This window comes from Tyto alba, unplaced genomic scaffold (assembly GCF_018691265.1).
Source record: "Tyto alba isolate M040663 unplaced genomic scaffold, T.alba_DEE_v4.0 Super-Scaffold_2, whole genome shotgun sequence".
Taxonomy (NCBI): domain Eukaryota; kingdom Metazoa; phylum Chordata; class Aves; order Strigiformes; family Tytonidae; genus Tyto; species Tyto alba.
Genome location: NW_024881282.1, coordinates 32,391,860 through 32,398,916, shown reverse-complemented (window position 1 = coordinate 32,398,916; position 7,057 = coordinate 32,391,860). Strand labels below are relative to the sequence as shown.

The 7,057-nt window shown below is 45.4% G+C and overlaps 1 protein-coding gene across 2 annotated transcripts in view; it reads left to right on the top strand.

The window, feature by feature from the left end:
• Window positions 1-1,249: 1,249 nt before the first annotated feature.
• Window positions 1,250-7,057, top strand: part of MYH9 (myosin heavy chain 9) — a 75,123-nt gene continuing 69,315 nt past the window's right edge. The window contains exons 1-2 of one of the 2 annotated variants that reach the window (XM_042792024.1): window positions 1,250-1,395; window positions 2,507-2,595. The gene's annotated coding sequence lies outside the window, so the exon portion shown is untranslated. The remainder of the gene's footprint in view (window positions 1,396-2,506; window positions 2,596-7,057) is intronic. The other variant, XM_042792023.1, reaches the window with a different exon arrangement.

The window sequence follows — 7,057 nt, the reverse complement described above, 5'->3', positions numbered from 1 at the left end:
CTGTACAAACCTTCAGTGATTTTCTCCCTGTGCCTTTTGTGTCTTGGGATACAAAGGTCTACCACTGTTTCCAAGCTGCTGCAGTGAATCTTTCCAAGCCTGAAGTGTTTCACTTGGACAAGAGGTGCTTACCCTAGACACTTCTCCGCTAACCCCTCTCATTATTCAAGTCTCTTTCACTTCATTTGACTCTTCCACCCCTAACTTTGATATTGTCATCGGTAAATTTCACCTTGCATTTTCCATCACTGGCACCTACATCTGCAAATCTGCCCCCTTGGCAGAAAGCAGGAAACCCCAAAGGGAGGGAGCCTTGTACTTCTGCATGCTTGTAAAATGTGCAGTAAGCCTCATCTGCATAGCTGGATCTCACATAGGGACTTCTGTGCGCCGTACTCCTCAGAAGGACTTCTGTCTTGCATCTTAGCTACTTCTTCATTCTTTTACTCGTTCTGAAGTTCAGCCTTGAAGAGCGCTGTAGTAAATACGAAGCAGAATTACACCACCTCTACTGTTTTGGCATGTCTTTTAAAATCAACTTCACGCCTCTTTTAACACAGGCACAGTTAAGGGGGGGACTTCTTGACCGGGTGAGGATTCTCCCCCCCCCCCCCCCCCCCCATTTCCAAGGACTTCTGGCACAGCCCCTGGAGGACAGGGCCGCAGCCCATCACCTTGCTACCGGAGGGTGACCCCGGGTTCCCTTCCCCCAGCCCCGGGGCCACGCAGGGGCCGGCGCTCCCGGAGGGGCCGAGGCCGCCACCGGCGCCGGTGCCCACCCGGCGCGGCGCATTGTGGGGCTGGGCTGGCGCGGGGGGTTGTGGGAGCGGCTTGGCACGGCTCGACCCGGGCGGGGGGGGGGGAAGGGAACGGGGGAGCCGGGGGGGGGAGGGTGGGGTAGGGGAAGCTCGGCACGGCCCCGTGCCCGGCAGCGGGAGGCCGGGGTGAGCCGCTCGCCCCCTCCCGAACCCTCCGGGCGGCTGGTGCAGGGCCGACCCGGCCCGCCGAGGGGGCGGGGACTCCACGCACGCCCGGGCGTTTTTAGCGGCCGAGGGCGCGAGGCGCCGCCCCCCCCCCCTTCCCCTTCAACGGCTTGGCCGCTTCCTCCCCGGTTCGCCCCCGCCCCGCGGCCGGCTCCCTACTGGCGGCGGCGGCCGTCAGCTCTCCGCAGCCTGCGCCGTCATTGGCTGGCCGGGAGGGGAGGGGGGCGGGCCGGCGGCGTCGCTGGGCCGCAGCGGCTCCTCCCGGCCGGGCGGCTCGCAGTGCCGGCGAGCGGGAGGCGGTCGCGGTGCCTGCGGGAGGAGCTGGCAGCGTGAGGACGCCACTCTCGCCGCGAGGAGCGCAGCCGCCGCCGCCGCCGCGGCGTTTCCCTTCCTCCGCCGTAGCCGGGCTCAGGTGAAGCCGGTGGGGCGTGCGCGGGTGGCCCCGGGTTGTAACCCCCCTCGGCGCCGCGCTCCCCCCCCCCTCCCCTCCCTTCGCGGGTTTCGCGCCTCTTTGTCCGGCCGGGCGAGAGGGAGCCGCTCTCCCGCTGCCCGTCCGCCGCTTTCCCCGCGGAGCCGGGCGGCGGGGCAGCCCGCCGAGCCGCCGTGCCCTCGGAGCCTCCCGTATCCCCCCCTCCCCTCTCCCCCCCAGCTCCTTGGGGGGGTGTGGGTGCCGCCGCACGGCTGCGTTATTGCCCGGGGAGCTGCCTCTCTCCTCCCTCCACGCCCTGCAAACCGGCCGCCTCGGAGGTGGGGTGGCGTTATTCGCGCTCTTTTTCCACCGGACCGTCCCTCTCTTCCCCTCCCGCCGGCGCGTCTCCCTCCTCTTCCCCCCCCCCCTCGCGTTTCAGTGTCCGTCCTTTGGAAGTAACGGGTAGGGGAAGGTAGGGACCGTTTGGCAGCTGTCAGGGCTGTAGCCTGAGTCACAGGCTGACAATCCTCCTGCAGACATTGCAGTGGGCTTGGCTTCCGCCCTCAGATCTCGACTTCCTCATTCGGTTTGGTCTGTGCAGTGAAGCCAGGAGAGAGGGAGGAGGGAGTGACAGGGCAAGATGAAGCTTGCAGGGAAGAAAACTCTTGCAGATAGCTTGTGCTTTCAGGCATCGCCTCCAACCGAGTCGGAGAAGTTCTCCGGCTTTTAGGGATAGCGTTACCAACCTGGCTACGGTAGGTGTGGAAAGTAACGAGTTTCATAGCCCCCGAGGGTGGTGTGTGCCCAGTGGGTTTAATAAGGATTGCTCTTAATTTGCCTAAACACAGGGTGAAATGAGTTTTAAAACAGTAAGATGCTTCTGGTAATAAAGGGGAATTTTTCAGAAGTAAACTGCATTGGTGGGGAAGCTCTTTATGCAGAACCTATTAAATTCCCTTTTTTTTTTTTTTATTTTATGGTTCCTTTCTTCCTTTTATCCCACAAACAACCCCCCCCCCCCCCTTTTTTTTTTCTCCCACCTTACGGTTCCGTTCCTTCTTCCTTTTTATCTCTCAAAACACTGCTTGTGCTCTTCATCTTTCTTCTTCTATAGGTTTTTCTTCCGTATCCTCTGTCATGATGTTCTGAGCTGCACTCCGTCAGAGTGGACTAAGAACCTAAGCTTTTTTTCTAAGTGAGCAGGTCTGTCCTTAACAGAGTAATCTCTTAAGTAGTGCATAAGAAATTTCTGTTTCAAACTTGAAGAGATAATGTAATAGATGGACTTTGGCCCATAGACTATGATTTCTGTGCCTCTGCCCTACACTATAAGGAAATATAAGTTAATTTGCATGGAGGCTGTTGAACCATGGCTTGAAAGATTTAATTACACATCCTTAACTCTCACATACATCTCCTGTCCATAAGGCTAGATATGGTAAAGTTTTAACTCCAGAGTAACAGCATTCTAATAAGTTACTGCTTGTGTAAAGATGCTTTTGAAATTAGTCACTAGGTAACAATGTGGCTAAGTTCACTTATCCATGGCATTCCATTAAAAACGGCAAATTGTGGTGCAGATATGTATTGACTCATAGATGCACTGTCTGCAACTGTAGCACTCTCTCCCAGAGTTTAAATGAGATAAGCAAATATTTTTGTTAACTAGAAAGTTGTAATGAGGGGGAGGCAATTGATAAGTGTAAGTGGAGTTGCCTTTAGCACAAAAGAGTTTTGAAGTTGTTAATCACAATTGCCAAAACTGTATAAACACAAGATTGTGCTGCTGATCTGACCTTGTAAAAATAACTAGAGTGATACCATGTAACTGTTCTGTGACGCTCCATGTCAGGTGGAACTGTTTAAATTGACGTGTTCTTGATAGCTTTATTTGTTGCACTTATCCATAGTATGTGCACTATCCTTCTGGAGGTAGACAGGCAAAATTTTCAGTAACTCTAAGGTAGCTGCAAAATTGCTAGTAGTGGATAGAAAGGAGGGTCTGAACTTCTCATATTTACTGATGTGGAACCTCAAAGTGAGTATGACCAGCACCAAGCTGGTGAGTTACATGGTTCTTTTTGTAATAGTGGTGTCATCTCTTGTATGCTTGACTTATATAGCCAAGATCTGATTTTCAAAGTTCTCTGGAAAAGATACTTCGACCTCAAAGTTTGCTCTGCTGGGTAGCATGTGGCTGTTTCTGTATAAACAGGAAGGCTAAATAGTCAGATTCTGTTTGTCCCAGAAGAATGGATGTAGAAACTTTTATTGGACTTTGTTTGCATAGTCTGTTAGGGTATTTCTACCATGGTTCTGGGATTATTTTTTCTTTTTTTGTTTCAAGTTGCCAGGGTGATATTTTCATCTGAAGAAAAAAAGAAAGAATAAGCTTTTTTTCATTATTTCTTCTAGATGGATTTTGATATGCTTCAGAATGTTTGAAGAAGACAAATAGGTTGTGAGAGCTACACCATAATATTTTAAATGAATCAGGAACGAATGAGTAATAGTAATAATAAAAAAGAATAAAATTACTGTCCAGTAGAGTTGTAGGAAGGAGATTAGAAGAATTTCTCACTCAGGATGCTGAAATAATCTATGTTGTACAGCACATCATTTTGGTATTATGAAAAATGTTGGAGGATGTTCAAACTGTGTGATGGGTGGTAGCTCTAATGCTCATCTTTGAGTTGAAAACTGCAGTGGAGTCAGATGCCACAGGTGCTTAAATCTCTTTACAACAGTACTTGGCACTGCAAATACTTATACTACAAAAGTGGAGACTTACATTTACCACTGCAATGCACTATTTTGAAAACATGAACCATTATTATCTTGGCAGGTCTTGAAAAATAATGTACTAAAAGTATAATAACTAATAATTCACAGGCAAGTCCTCTGTCAGACTGTTCACATGCAGGTACAAGGGAGTGTATGTGTACCAGCATGGCTACTAACTACATGAAAATATACTTTGGTAGTACTGGGAGATTAGTCTGTCTGTACTCAAAAAATTGGGTTTTGTTCTGTTAATCACCAGGATACTGGATAGACACATGTCACAGGTATTGTGATTTCTGAGCTGATTCTGCTGAATCTTCTGCATCTACCCCCATTCCCTAGGCCTGTGTCTTGCCCACATTTATGTCACTTATGAATTGGTGTGACTATAATAGAGTGAGGTTATAAGTGGGCCCCCTGGAGATACAGGAACTCATCTGGTTAATGCAAAGTTTACTGAAAGGGGAAGTCAAAGTTAAGGTTGTCTTATCCCTCAACCCTGTGTACTACATCTGCTTTGTTGCATGGTAACTTCAGGTTATTGGGTAACGTGCTGAAGCTAACTGATGATTAAAGTGCATTTTAGAGCCTCAGAGTTAGTGTGCACACCTACTAAAAGGTGTCCAAAACTTTAATCCTGAGTGTATGATTTAATATGTTGTTGTTCATTTGACTCAATGCACTCGGTGCCCTCTAACATCCATTTCTGTCTTTGATTTTATTTTTTTTTTTGTATAAATATCTTATTAGTCTTTGTTTTCTTCATTTGTAATTGAGGCATAGCTCTTTGCATGCTAAGTAGAGAAATTGTGTGCTTGACGTTAAGTCTTCTGTGGGTTGGAACAAAACTATAATAGCATAGGATTGCCTACAGCGGCATTGTTTTTGCTGGCAATTGCTCTAGTTTAGTGGTGGCTTGGTGACCTTGTACCTTAAATTTCTTTTCAGTTTAAGCATACCATGGTTCTAATTGAGTTTCCTAGTGTAGAAAGAGATGGAAACTAGCAACCCGATTTAAATGGAGTATGATGAGACAAAAACACAAATGTAACTTCTGCCCTGGAAGCTAATGCAAATGGGTGTTGTCCAACTAAATGAAATGCATCAGTTTACAAGTTCATCTTAATTATGGTTTATCCGCTTCACTTTTTTCTTTAGCGGCTGTGAGAACTTGTCCAGAGTACTTGAAGTAATAATCTCAACACCGATTCGTCTTGCAATCATAGGCTGCTGTCGTGGCTTAACATCTTCTGACCTCGTTCCAACCCAGTCATATTCAGCATAAGGGACTAGTCCCTGTTTTCAGTTAATGGCCCCTTGGCCATTTAGCACAATATGTTGCCTTTCTGAGCATCCTAAAGAGTCTAAAGAAAAAGTAGTGTCTACAGTTTTCCAGTGATGGAACTGTGATTGATTTCATTGTACATTACTTCTGAAGCTAGTACTGCTAAGTCATGTCCTTTTTAGACATAGCGAAGTGGAAACTGTAAAATTGATCTAGCATACTTGTCTAGTGCAAATTATTGCTTATAGAAGTATTACAAATGCATTGCTGTTGGATGCAAAGAGGTGTAATGAAATACAACTCTGCATAGTATGGTTTGACTCCATGACCTCTTTATGAAATTTATGCCTCTGGAGTTTTGTACATAGGGTTTGGATTCTGCTTGTCTTCATGACTAGAAATTTAAATTTCTCCTAATGTATGTATGCTGACTCTACTGAGAGTAGTAAATAAAACCACATGGATGAGTGATTTCAGTAAACTCAGATAATAATTAATATGTGTTGAGGGAGACTTGGAAATCTGTATCATAAAGTCTCCTTAACTGATGAATACTTCCATTCATCAAGAACTACCATTTTAATGAGTCTCGGCAGGAAATCCATTGTGATATATGCCTCAATGCAGAACTGGAGCTCTGATTTGAATGAAAGCAAAGTAGGCGTTCAGACTTGTAAGAAAAGAGATTTAGAGAAATTTTACAGCTCAACTTTGACAGTCCTGTGCAGTCAGATTTTTTTTTTTTTTTTTTTCCCCCGTTGGGCAGCTTCCTGTTTAAAATCTAAGATTTAAAGCATGCTCTTGTAATCGTTTACTTCCCTTTTTATTGTTTGTAATGATGAGAGCACATTCATCTGTGTTTTTCTTTTAAGGTCAAGACTTCACCAGTTTATTTGAATTTAGGCTCTTTTAATCAACCTTGGAGGTGCAATAGGTTTGACTTTGGTTAAAGTCGGTTGTGGCTAACATAACAATCCAGCTAGTTTTACTGACATACTTAGAGTTGACTTAAGTGTCCAAGGAAAAAAAAATGGAAACCTACAGAAAAATGTCAATAAAAAATTATTTTCAGTTGATTCTGTCTTTTTCTCTAAATGTGACTGACTTAAAACAACTGTTGTATCAGTCTGTAGGTAAATTTTTAGTCAGTAAACCCTTTTTGTCAGGGACTGTAACATTGTTGGTCTGCTTACCATTTACTGAAAGAGATTCCAGTCCTGCTGTGATCAGAATTGATAAACGGTTCTGAAACATGTGCGTACAAATTAATTTTCACTGATACTTTTTCTTAATTTGATAGTCTGTTTTAGGATTTAGGCATATTTGAGCAAATATAAGATGCTTAAATGTAAGAACTTGGCAATAAATACCGAATGTAAATCTGAAGTCACACCAGCGAGCTGGAGGAGAAATTTCCTGGCTAGGCACTTGGAACTAGTTGGTTGATGAAGTAAATTGACTTCTGATTTTTTTTTTTTTTTTTTTTTTAATGTTGATGAAGAAAAATACTCTCTGGCTTCTGTTTTGGCCATGTCATTCATAATTTAAAATGTAGAGAAAGGTATTGACATTTTTCTTTGTTTTTTTTTCTTCCTT